Source organism: Peromyscus maniculatus, chromosome 17, assembly GCF_049852395.1.
Source record: "Peromyscus maniculatus bairdii isolate BWxNUB_F1_BW_parent chromosome 17, HU_Pman_BW_mat_3.1, whole genome shotgun sequence".
NCBI classification, from domain to species: Eukaryota; Metazoa; Chordata; class Mammalia; order Rodentia; family Cricetidae; genus Peromyscus; species Peromyscus maniculatus.
The window spans coordinates 37,925,720-37,938,023 of NC_134868.1; the positions used below are offsets into that span (position 1 = coordinate 37,925,720).

Below are 12,304 nucleotides of genomic sequence, written 5' to 3' on the forward strand. Positions count from 1 at the left end.
TGTCGGGTACAGAGGACAGCCTTACCTGCCTCATCAGACCCCGCCATTTAATTGTATTTTCAGAGGCATCCCTCTCACACACACATTCTTAGTGGTGCCAAGCTGCCCTGTACCTTTAATGGGGAGGGATCTCCTAGCTAAGGTAGGAGCATCCATTTCTTTTGCTCCACACATTCACCTCATCCCAGACATGCCAGCAGCTCTCCTACTTCTCCTCCTAGCCACTAACTCTACAGACTCCAAATATCCTCCTGTCCCATGCTGCTATTTGGAGGGAGTGTGGACTTCTCACATCAAAAGGGGGATCCGTATCTAACTCAGGCCATATAATGGCCATGCTGGAGGCTTCCCACCTCCCAGGGCTACAGCTCGATTTTACCCATTTGCCCACCATCAGGAAAAGTTAAATATCTCCTCAGACCAGTTCTAACACCAGGTCTTTTTTCCAAGCCTCCAACTGTTCCAGATAGCCTGTTAACTTCTCTTTTATGTCACCTAAGGTCTATTCCATGGAGCTATGTGGACTGTTCACTGCCTCAGCCGTGTGACAATCCTTGCCCATCTCCAATACACATAGGGATCAGGTTCTTCTCTTTCCTCCAGGCCAGCACCCTTTACCCCTTTCCCCTAAGTGGCAGGGACCCTTCAAAGTAATTCTTGTAACCCCCACAGCTGCTAAACTCGAGGGCTTTCCTCACTGGGTCCACCTGTCTCACCTAAAACCTTTTATCTCACCTCCATCCCAGAAAAATCTCTCTTCATATACAGTGAAACAAACAGGGCCTCTCACTCTCAAGCTCCAGAGGATTTGTCACCAATTCCAGAGGAATTAGGTAACACCCCTTCCTTTCCCAACCAGGGCCACACAGAGCCGGAGGCAAAAAGGACCACCAAAAATATCCAGGCGGTAAGGAATAATGTAATACAACAATTTATCATTGTTCAATACTCAGCAACTGATCACCTGTGTTTCCTAAGCGCTAACCTAATAAGGGAAACAGGTGCCTTAAATAAACTACCTCTAATGAGGCTTGTCTCAGATAGAAATTAAACAGAGTACTAAGACCAGATCTACCTCAGGTAAATGTCACATGCCTCTATCTGGGCAGGCCAGATCTACCTCAGACAAATGCCAACTCCAAAATAAAATAATAATGATTCTTTCTCTCTAAGCTCTTTCTATGTCAACAGTATCTTGTCAAACAGAAGGTCCCCAGCAGCAGCACGGGAGGTCCCCAACCACAGCACGGATGGACAGCTGCAGAACGAGGAGACTGGCAGAATGTCATTCCAGGACCTCCATCATCCCAGGACTTCACAAGATATAACCCTCATCCCCCCAAGAGCCAACCAACACCCACTATTCAGCTGGAAGCAGTCTTTGAGAGAAACGTCGCCCCCATACCCAGTCAACCACAATTTTTTCTTTTTTTAAAAAGGAAAGAGTCGGGGATGAAGGGTTCACAACACGCCCCCACGGTCGCATATACCAGGCGAACACTTCTGCCTAGCCAATTCCGGTCAGGATAGGCATTTCCGGGTCAGGGCGTCTCTCGTAACCAGGATACCCGGCGGACCTGGACACCTCCGTCTAGCAAGTTCCGGGTCAAGGCCTCTCGCGTAACCAGGATCCGTGACGTTACATGGCCACGTAAGCGCGCAACGTGACCATGTGATCTACGCACACGCGTGGAATAGTGACATGACCTGGCCACGCCCCCAGCCGGTTTTTAAGCAGAGCGCCATATTCCCGGTTCTCTCTCTCTCTCTCTCTCTCTCTCTCTCTCTCTCTCTCTCTCTCTCTCTCTCTCTCTCTCCTCCACGCACGTGTCTCTCCCACAGGCCTGCGCACTCTATCCCTTTATCTCTAATAAACTCTTATAAGCAGAAAAAAAAAAAGGACTAAGGTGTAGACCACAGGCATCTCTGGATTCACAGGTTCACATTAAAGCCAAGGGCCTTTTGTCTCTTTAATTTTATTACTTTATTTTATTTGTACATGGACATGTTCATATGTGTATACATGTGTGGAGGTCAGAAATCAGTATCAAGTGTCTTCCTTCTATTACTGTCCACCCTATTTTTTGAGACAGGGTCTCTCACCGAGGCTGGAGCTCATGATCTAGGCTTGACTTGCTGGCAGAGGAGTTTCTGGAATCTACCTGTCTCCACCATCAGCTCCTCCATGCCCTCATCACTGGAGTTATAGGCATGAACAGCCATGCACAGCTTTTAAGAGGGTGCTGGGATTTGAACTTGGGTCTTCATGCTTGTCCAGCAAGCACTTTACTGACTGAGCAATAATATTTCCAGACCCTATTTTGTCTCTTTCCAATGTTCACCTTGCTTAGCTTTGTTGTCTCAAACATCTGCATTCAAACAGGGCCTGGCCATGGACCACTCCCAGGCCTGGAGAGATCTTCTCAGACAACCTGGGTGGAGTGACCACCCCATGGCAGAGGTAGGGAAAACTTTGCTGGCGGGACCCAGAATTCCCTAGGAGTACGGGGAGACAACACAGACAAAAAGGTGGGATAACAGAAACAGCTGCAGAGGACACATCATGTATAATTACCCCAATGCTTGGCTGCAATCGGAGTCGACAGCTTTGAACAAAATTTATACGGACATCAATATACCAGTGTCCCAAGAGGACAGCTCAGTGGGTGTGAGGGTGTGAGTGTGTGTGTGTGTGTGTGTGTGTGTGTGTTTGATGATATTTCTAGACTCAGAAGTCAGACTGAGCTTGAATCTAGTCCTGCAACTCCTAGGAATGGTTATGGACAAGGTACTTGATTATGCCAAGCTCTAGTTTCCTTGTCTGTAAAATGAGACTAACAGACAGACTGTGGTTCAGTCAGTAGAGGTGATTGCTGCCAAGCCTGACAATCCGAGTTGGATCCCAGCAATCCTCAAAGTGGAAAGAAAAAAAAGAAAGACTCCATAGGTTGTCCTCTCTCCACCACATGTACACATGACCCACATACACCTTCATGCCACATGTTTGCCCATGCACCTACAGATACAATAACAAGTAAATGTTGTATGAATTTTCTTTTTATCTATTTTTTTAATCTACTATATGGGTGTTTGTCTACATGTATGTCTGTGCACCACTTATAAACTGGTACCTGCAGAGGTCTTAAGAAGGCACAGTATCTCCTGAGACCGAAGTTACAGCCTGTTGGGAGTGGCCAGGTAGGTGCTAGGAATTGAACCTAAGTCCCCTGGAAGAGCAGCCAGTGGCCTTAACTGCAGAGCCATCTCTTCAACCACTATAATGTAATTTTTAATACGAGGAGATTATCATCTACCTTAAAAGGGATTTGTGCCATGAGATAGTATGTGTAAAGTGCTCAGCACAGTGCATGGCTCAGAATGCAGACACTCAGCACAAGACCGTTCACATGGGACCAAACTTTGCTGAGCCGTATTTGAGCAACGATGTTCACCCATCTTCCAAGAAAAGACAATTTTAGGACCCACACCTTTTAAATTCAGATGTAGAATAAAGACAGGCAAGCATCTTTCAGACCTTTCAAGAGTGCACAGGCCGGGTGGTGGGGGCACACACCTTTAATCCCAGTACTCCGGAGACAGAGGCAGGCAAATCTCTGTGAGTTCAAGGCCAGGCTGGAATATAGAGTGAGTTCCAGGACAGCCCAGGCTGTAACACAGAGAAACCCCGTCTCACGGGGAGAAAAAAAAAACCCAAACCAAACAAACAAAAATATAGTGCACAGAACCCATATGTCAAGAGCCACATTGAACAGAATGGTATCAAGGCACCCTCAAATAAGAGGAAGGTCACATGTGTGTGACCAAGGACAGCTTCTGGTCATTTCCCCCAAAATCAAATGTACATGCTGCATGTAGGACAATGACTGCTGCCAGTACTGAAGAGGCACTTTCCCATCAGTAACCATTAGGAAATGCTCATCAAATCTAATGAGACACCACCCTGGGTCCATCAGGATGGCATTGTGTGGTGGGTTAGATGAGAAATATCCCCCATAGTCTGGGGCATTTGAACATTTGCTCCCCAGCAGGTGGCACTATTCGGGGGAAGCTGGCCCAGCTGGAGGCAGAGTACAAAGCCTCGCCTGCTTCCAGGTTGCTCTCTCTGCTTCATGCCTGTGGTTCAAGACATGAGCTCTCAGCTCTCTGCTCCTGCTGCCCCTCCTGCCCTCTATGACGGACTCTCACTCCACGGGAACCAGGAGCCCAGATAAACCCTTCCTACCAGAAGTTGCTTTGGGTCGTGGTGCTTTTTCACAATAACAGAAAAGTAGCTGATAGAGTTACTATTGGAGCAAGGAAGGGAGAGAGGGAAGGAGGGGGAGAGTGAGAAAGAGAGAGAGGGAGGGAGGGAGGGAGGGAGGGGTGAGGGAAGGAGGGAGAGAAGGAGAAAGAGCTAGATCCAGAGAGAGAGAGGACGGAGGTTTAGAGCCACTGTGAAAAACTGACAACTACAATAGAACTACTATATGATACGATTCTATTTCTCTGTATACATCTCAAAGCATTGGAAACAGGACCCAGAAGAGATATTTATATACCTGTGTTCCTGTGTGTGTGTGTGTGTGTGTGTGTGTGTGTGTGTGTGTGTGTGTGTGTAGGAGGGGTATGCATATGTGTGTGTGTAGGTGCATACACACCTGCACACATACAGAAGCCAGAGAAAGATGTCCATGTCAGGGTCTCTTGATGACCCCAAAGCTTGCTGTTTGGGTTAGACCGACAGATAGGAGTGCCCGGGTTCTGCCTGTCTCCATCCCCCAGCACTGGGTTCCAGGAGCATACAGCCATAGCCTTCTCTTACGTGGGTAATAGGTGTCTGAACAGTCCTCACGCCTACATTCTCACCCACTGAGCCATCCACCCAGCCCTATAACTATGTTCTTAACAGTGTTATTTACTGTAGTCCCAGTGCAGAAGCATCTCATTCAGTTCAACAGTTGACTGGATAAACTGGGTGTAATGGCACACACCCTTAATCCCGGTGCCCTGGAGGCAGAGGCAAGTGGACCTCTGTAAATTCAAGCCCAGCCTAGTCTACGTAAGAGTTCCAGGACAGCCAGGGCTACACAGACAGACCCTGCCTCAAAACAACAACAGCTAAAACAAAAACCCAACACACACACACACACACACACACACACACACACACACACACACACACTAGCAGAATAAACACAATGTAGTACACGTGTATATTAGAGTACTATTCGTTATTATTCATTCTTAAAAAGAAGGAAATTCTGATATACTCTGTAACCTTGGTGAATCTTGGGGCCATTACGCAAAATGAAACAAGTCAGTCACAAAACGATGGTCTCTGCTAATACTGTCTGATTCCACTCACAGACACTGAAGTGGTCAAAGCTGTGGAGCCAGAAAGCAGAACAGTGACCAGGCGGCAGCGGCACACGCCTTTAATCCCAGCACTCAGGGGGCAGAGGCAGGCGGATCCCTGTGAGTTTGAGGCCAGCCTGGTCTACAGAGCTAGTTCCAGGACAGCCAAAGCTACACAAAGAAACCCTATTTTAAAAAGGAAAAAAGAAAAAGAAAGCAGAACAGGGACTCTAGGTCACAGATGGAGGGGAACAAGGAGTTATTGGTTGACAGGTACCGAGACTCAGCATTCCCGGATGGAAGGAGTTATGGTGCTAAATACAACATCATGGATGCTGTGAATACCGCTGACTGTGTGCTTGAAATGATTAACATGAAAAGTTTTATTTGTATTTCGCAACAGTAAAAAGCATGTGGTTTTTTTTTTTTTTTTTAAAGATATTTCTCTGGCAAGAGCAACAAAGCAAACAAAAACGTTTTTTGAAGTCTGCTGAGGCCGCTGTAACAGTTGAGTTGTGTAAGCACATTGCCAAAGCTGCGAGGAGAAGTCTAGATCGAGTCTTAAGCGATGAGAAAGGAACCTCGTATCTGCTATGGACGCTCTACCTGATGACAAAAGCCAATTGTGTGCTGTGTCCTCCTGTGGCCTTTGCTCACTGGGTGTAAGGGGAGAAAAGGGATGCTCTCTTTCTCTGTTGGAGTATGAACCCACCTCTGTGACTTAATTTAACCTTAAGTACCTCCTAAAAGGCCCGTCTCTAATCATACTGGCGTTTGGGTTCCAGTTTCAACCTGTAAATTTCGGAGAGACACAAAGCCGTCTAAATAAACCTCCCTTTCCTTGGGTTGAGCACCTGTGTGTTTTGTAACAGTTACAGAAAGCTGACTGCAACTCCCAGATAACAGTTTTATGCAGTGAAATGAATACTGTGTCATTTATCAGTGTTTGCGCTTCTCTCAACTGCAAATGGCCCTGTGTGTAATCTGTGTTTGTCTGTTTAGGTCTTGAACCAAGCTTAGCTTTTTACAATATACTCATGTCTTTTATGCTTGTCAGTAATATAATTACAATCATCTCCATATATTTTATGTGTTAATGACACATCTGGGTTTTTCTTAACTTGATATCCATACTTCTAGGCTATGCAGACAATTTCGTGGTTTGTTTTTATTGTCATAATTCCCAAAACAACAACAACAACAACAAAAACCCTGTAATTCACAATAAGAAGACCTGCCAAGTTGCAACCTGTATTGATTAAAGGTCAGATACATATATCAGGTTTTATTAAAAGTTTATTTTGGCAGGGTCTTGAGTCCCTCACACACTGAAAACTGATTCAGGGCGTTGCCCCTCTCCCGGCCCTTCAGGGGGGCCCGCATGCCTTTTGTGGAACACGAGGTCAGGATGAGAAACAACAAAGGAGAGCTAGCTGCAAGGTCTCACAGAAGAAAAGGCAGCGTGGAGCGACCTGGATGCCAAGCGGGCGGGCGAGCTGGCAGGAGTACCAGGCAAGGGAGCCTGGGCAGCGAGAGCCAAATTAATATGGAGTAAAAGTTGGGCTCTGGGGGAAGGATTTTCTAAAATAGATTAATATGGATAGAGTAGAAAAAAGAAATTGCTTTGGCAGAGTCGTTTCAGCATCGCAAATGCACAGAATATGAACTTGGGAGGGAAAGCGGGTTCACGGAGAGCAAATGCAAATCAGGGCGGGCGGGCGGGCTTCATCCGCATTTGCATCTGAATCCACGGAACAGTTCCTGTGAGACAAGACGTGCGGAACACTCTGTCACCTTGCCCAGCAGACAATGCTGGTGTTTGTGCTGTCACCAGTCGCCTGTTAACAGTATTACCAACTTTGAAAACTACGGGAAGTGACTATGTATTCCACCCAGACAGGTTCTGCGGTACGTTTCTCGGCTGAACTGACGGGGCTGCTTGCTCACCAGACCCCGTCTTTGAAGCTCCAGCCTGTGGCTCTAATGTACCGTCTCTGTGCACACAGGATCAGAGGCACATGTCCTGCTCTGCACGAAAGATGGAAGTTGGAAGAAGGAAGGGCAGTGGGGGGCGTGGAAAGGTGGGATAGGGAAAGATTGCTTGCTCCAAAGGAACGCTGCCATTTTTGTATTATCGTTGTTTAGGTGGAAGCCATACTGGGGCCATATACCCAAAGAGATGGGGATGTTTAGGTGGAAGCCTCACCTCGGCCCCACCTCTCTCTCCCCAGACCCCGCCCCTAAGAAAGCCCGCCAAGCAGAGACTCCACCCCCCACCTCCCGCCCCACCCCTCCCAGGGTATTTAAGGTTGGTCCATAGACTTCCCATAGTGGTTTTCCCTCGAGTTTCTCCTCTTCCCCTGGGACCACTCAGAGTGCTCTGCTCAGGTTAAACCTGGACTTATTAATTTGGCCTGGTCTGATTTACTACGTAGACAGAGAGACTCAATATCACCTTCGGAAACTCCAATCATCTCCCTTGTCCCCTTCCTGTGACCCACAACAAAGCACCAGGCGCTGCTGTGTGAATTCACATGCAACATGTATTGCAGAACAACTCTAGTTATTTTAAGGATATTGTCAAGCTGGAGCTCAGAGATACTGGATAACTTACCCAAAGACACACAGTCAATAAATGAGAGACTGGTGTTCTCAGGTCTCCTTGATTCCTAAATTATTTTTACTTACTTCCTTATTGATTTAGTGCTCTGTTTAGCTGCCTTTACAGCAATTCAATTTTAGAAGGGATTGATAGAACAGGAAATGAATCTATAGGTAAGAAAATGAAGATGGGAAGCAGTGACATTTCCAGGAAGGACGCAGCTACAAGCGGAAGGTTTGGAATATTTTGTGCATGGATCTCAAAACTCTGGTTGCCTGTTGCTAGCATTTTGATGGTGTCTATCCCTCGACAATTAATTCATTGAAAGCATGGTTGCTCGTGTGGTAATGATAAGAAGCCGCACGGCAGACCCTTAGGAGATGGAGCGGAGAGCAAGGTAATTAGGTCATCAGCGAATTGATGCTGTTCTTCTGGAGAGAGTTCTTGCAAGAAAGAGTTGCTTTCTGCCCTGTGGTCTCTTCCCCTTGCATGTCCTTCTGCCATATCATCTGCCATAACATGAAGCCACAAGGGGCCCTCGCCAGAAGTGGAGCCACGCTGTGTGGATGAGGTCAAGCATTGTCTTAGTTTGGGTTTCTATTGCTATGAACAGACACCATGACCACGACAACTCTTATAAATGAGAACATGTAATTGGGGCAGCTCGTTTAAAGTTTCAGTGGTTCAGTCCATTATCATTATGGCGGGGAGCATGGCGGCATGCAGGCAGACATGGTGCTGGAGAAGTAGCTGAGAGTCCTACATCTTGCAGGCAACAGGAAGTTGACTGTGACACTGAAAAAGCTTAAGCAAGAGACCTCAAGGCCCACCCCCACAGTGACACACGCCCTTCAACAAAGCCACACCTCCCAATAGTGCCACTCCATATAAACTTATGGGGGCCAATGACATCAAACTACCCCATGCATATATTCAGCGCCAAAAGTGTGATGAGTAGGATTGACTGCCAATGAGGAAGTGAATTCAGGATCCAAGTCTCCAGAGGCAGATACACTGTGAAGTAAATTTGCAGGGCCTCATTTCTAAAGACCCTTTTTCAAAGGCCTATGACACACACTGATGATTACCCACATAGCTGCATAATAGACAACACAGCATGTTTTAACTCAATTAGTTAAGTTTGATGATTTTTGCCTTCCAACTTCCCCCTCCTTCCTTCTTGGCCATGTTTCAGGAAGCCCAGAGTGTTCATCAATCTTTGAGGTATCTAGCTGAGGGGATTTTGAGTTGGGGATACATTTAGACTGGCTCAATGGGATATTTTGTTAAAGTTCTAGATCATGTACATACATAGCCAATCCCCATGTAGGGTGCCTTCTGGGAATACCTACACTGACTGCTGACTTGTACAGCCTCCTAACAAGGAAACGGGCCACATCAAGATAAGAGTGAATTCCTGGGACCGGAGAGACGGCTCGGTGGGTATGACACTTCCCATACAAGCATAAGGACCTATGTTTGGGTCCCCAGAACCCACATAGGGCTGGAGGTGGTGCCTATGTCTGTAATGTCAGGCTCTTCTACAGAGAGATGGGAAGCAGAGGCAGGAGGATCCCTGGAAGCATGAGGAGTAGGCAGCATCAAACATCAAGAGACCAGGTGGAGGATGACAGTCAGCACCTGGGGTTGTCCTTTGGTCCTCACGTGCTGACAATAGTACGTGTTCATTGTGCACACACACGCATGTACACAGGGATTTAAAACCACTACCAACAACAACAACAAAAAGATGAATTCTCCAGAGATTGGCAACAACTGTCTGAACAGTGGAGAAGAAAATGAGTTCTGAAATGCTGGGATTCAACCTCGTCTAGAACATTCTATCATGTGAGAAAAACTAAAGTAGAGGATGGGGTTGAAGACAGAATTAAAGTTCTCTCTGGTCGGGAATGTACTGCATAACAACAAAGTCAGATTTAAATTCTCCTCCTGTCTATTTTTTTCCATTTTTGATAGCAATTGTACAAAGTGGAATTTATCAGGTTCCTGCGTTGTAGGCACCATCCTAAAGCGGTACTGAAAACAGAGTGTCAGCCTGGGGAGTCGGAATCTTTTCTTCAACCTAATTACCCGCAATAGGAAACACATCCTGACACTATGCTAGGAGAGGCACTAAATTATCTCCTTATTCCACCCAGAGAAAGTGATGTTATGAAATTGTTGCTGCACGGAGAAACGATCAAAGTAGGCAGACCAAATTCTGGAAAATGTATTATACAAAATCAGGGCCGAAAAAAATATCTTTAAGTAAAAATATTGTCATTTTTATGGCTTTTAGGATATTTATAGCATTAGTCACTTTTAAAAAATTTATGGACGTGAGTTCTTCTAACATGCCGAATACATATTCATGTCGCATAAAACTTCAGGCTGGTCTTCTTATGTAACATTTCTTAGAGAAAGCTCACTAAGCCAAATAAACAGGAGACTTAAGCTCCATCCCAGCTGTCCCTACCCCTGGCTTAGGGAGGGCGAGGCATGAAGAGGGCTCACAGGCCAGTAAGTTTTGGTCTCTCCTGGCCAGTAAGTTTTGAATGGTGAGCAACATTCCCGTTTGAAGCAGTAGGGTGTCCCAGAGTCCCTGAAACCAAACCATGCCTGGCTTCCCAACAAGTGAAGTAACACTTCCGAGACCTGAGGGAAGAAAAGGCTACTGAAGGGGTTAGTCCCGTCTACGCCTCTGTAGTGAAATAGCAGAGGCAGCTAACTTTGCAGAGTGACAGGGTTGGAACAGAGTGACAGGTTGGAAGTTCAAGAGGAGGCAGCCCCCCTATTAGTTTGGATGTCCAAGGCAGCATATCATGGTGGGAGCCATGTTGAAGAACGTGCTGACATCTTGAGGTGGGAAGTAGACCGAGGGGCCAAAAGAGAGATCCCACAGTCCCTGCCAGGGCATGACCTAAGACTCACATAAGGTCATCTGTCCAAGGTCCACAGCATCTCCCAGAGTGCTACCCTGGGGAGCAAACCTTTACATAGAGACCTTTGGGGAGTACTAACCCAAACTATAACAATTAGTAAAACTTACTTTCTGAAATTCTGGAACAAGACAGTGTTGTTCCCATGATACATTTAGCCCATCAGTGTCCTCAAGGTACTTGGCTTCTCAAACCTTTTGAGGTTTGTTGCCTGGGAGTTTTATCCGTAGACAGGCATACAATGACCTCCTCAATCAAGGACTGTGACCCATTACACCTTAACTTCCCTGAGAATTAACTCCGGGGAACGAATGCAAATTAATTATCTAGCTACATGATGGCAGGATTAACCTTTAACGTGGATGCAGTGGCCATGCTTTACATAATCTATGTAATCAGTTTTCAATAGAATTAATATTTAGAAGGCAAGTGCAGAGAAATAAATTACACCATACAGCTTTCTGTGAACACCAGGCTCAGCTCACAAAAGGATAAAATGAACATTATCAAAGGTATAGGACAGATCAGGTGCCAGGAGCAATAAATTAGATCACAGGGGTAATTAACAACCCTTCCAAAGTCTTTGTTCAGTATGAATTCATCCAGGGAGTAAGCAAACAGTGCCACAAGCTAAGAGAAGCTTTAATCCACCGCTCCCCTTGGGTACAAACAGACACTCCCAGATCTGATTAGAGGAGATGAGACATTTGACAGGTGCATCCCATACACATTTAAGGCTCTGTCTGGATTATAACCAGAGGGAGCCGCCTGGAAATCAGCAGCCTAAAATTTAATTCTAATCTGGGTGTGATTCTGATCATTTACCTCTCTTGCCTCAGTCTATTTGTCTGCAAAATGGAAAGATTAGTAAGACCTCCCTCCCAGGATCAATGGGGGGGATAAAAGGAAAGCATATGCCGTAAAAAAAGCACTGGACAGCTTGCCTGGCACTCAGCAAGAACTTGACGAAGGTTGGTTTTATTTAGACATACCACCTAACATCTCTCCACCCACATCAGCTTGCCTTTCCACATTCCTGAAAGAAAAGCCCACGGCCGCAGGATATTACAGCGGTTGGACAGGTAGACTCTTGCAAGTCAGGAAAACCGTACAAGGCAATGCTAAGCGGGAGAATCGGGTTGGAAGTCGTTGTCCTGATGGTTGTTGCATGCTGGGTAAAAAACGAGGGGGCATAGTGATAAGCCACACAAGGAAATCATCAAGGAAGCAATTGAAATGTTGCCGTGTTCTCTCAAAAGTTGCTTGAGATTTCAGTCTAGACCTAATAAGAAACCGAAGCTATGAAAAGTAGCTCTGCTTGCCTCCTTCAGTGAGATTGTCCCAGATAAGTAGAGATTGTCAGTTAGGTCACAGCAAGTGCTTGGGGGCTCTTGGAAAACATCCTGCC

At 46.2% G+C, this 12,304-nt stretch overlaps 2 long non-coding RNA genes across 4 annotated transcripts in view; one reads left to right on the forward strand and one right to left on the reverse strand.

Annotated features, from left to right (window-relative positions):
• The window catches only part of LOC121823438 (uncharacterized), a 34,329-nt gene that overhangs the window by 15,936 nt on the left and 6,089 nt on the right, over window positions 1-12,304 (reverse strand). The gene's annotated exons all lie outside the window — the stretch shown is intronic.
• LOC143269044 (uncharacterized) lies at window positions 7,093-8,014 on the forward strand. Its single transcript, XR_013045353.1, has 2 exons — window positions 7,093-7,263; window positions 7,362-8,014. It is a non-coding gene; the product is annotated as an uncharacterized LOC143269044 (long non-coding RNA).